Raw genomic sequence first — 1,075 nt, forward strand, 5'->3', positions numbered from 1 at the left:
GACCAGAGCAAATAATCTCTCTGCATTGGAGGGAATCATTTAAGAATGCTTTTGCATTGCAGAGCCTTGGATATGATACCAATATTGCACAAACACTGAAGTACATGGAATTTTCCCAGGATGGTGCTCCGTGCTTGTCTCCTTCCCACTGAGAGGAGACTATGCTCCCATACCTTTTCTTCAAAAACAGACTCATGAAGCATCTTTTGTGAGACCAGCACCAGGCCCTCCTGGAAAAGTGAAAATAACCAGTTTATGGTCATATTGCCCTGAATGCACCTGATCTTTTCTGATCTTGGAAGCTAAGTAGGGTCGGGTCTGGTTAGTACTTGGATTGGAGACCGCCTGGGAATACCGGGTGCTGTAGGCTTTGCCCTGGCTGGTGTAGATCAGTGGATTGAGCATGGGCCTGTGAAGCAAAGGGTCACCAGTCCGATTCCCAGTCAGGGCACATGCCTGCATTGCAGGCCAGGTCCACAGTAGAGGACATATGAGAGGCAACCACACATTGATGTTTCTCTCCCACTCTTTCTCCTTCCCTTCCCCTCTCTCTAAAAACAAATTAAAAAATATTTTTAAAAAGAAAATAACCAATTGGCTGAAATAAAGCCCTGGGTCAACAAGGAAAATGGGGCCAGGTGGGTTATTTTTCTGGCTCATGAAGGAGATTTTATGAGAAAAATATTTGAGTCTTCTGGATTATAGGAGGAGAGAGGCAACATTTTCTAACTGCGCAAATATCTTTACACATTGCTGTCTTCTTTATTAATCTCACCTGACAAGGCCTCTTTTTCCTCCTCCTTTTCCCAGCTTCTAAAGGGACCTGAGAAACTTCAGACATGACAGCTTCCCTCTGAATGGGCACCAGAGCTCCCTTCAGAGTTTCTTCTTCTTTTGAGTATTTTTATTGATTATGCTATTACAGTTTTCCCAATATCCCCCCTTTATCCCCCCTCTGCCTTGTCCCCCTCAACCCTCCAGCATCCCCCCCAGTCTTAGTTCATGTCCATGGGTTGTACATATAAGTTCTGAGTCCTGTGTTTCCTATACCATTTTTATCTCTCCCCACCTATTT

General features: G+C 44.6%; 1 pseudogene; it reads left to right on the top strand.

Annotated features, from left to right (window-relative positions):
* Positions 1-251: 251 nt before the first annotated feature.
* Positions 252-370, top strand: LOC118993734 (uncharacterized; annotated as a pseudogene).
* Positions 371-1,075: the final 705 nt, after the last annotated feature.

This window comes from Sturnira hondurensis, unplaced genomic scaffold (assembly GCF_014824575.4).
Source record: "Sturnira hondurensis isolate 20B ecotype Veracruz unplaced genomic scaffold, ASM1482457v3 Scaffold0008860, whole genome shotgun sequence".
Classification (NCBI taxonomy): domain Eukaryota; kingdom Metazoa; phylum Chordata; class Mammalia; order Chiroptera; family Phyllostomidae; genus Sturnira; species Sturnira hondurensis.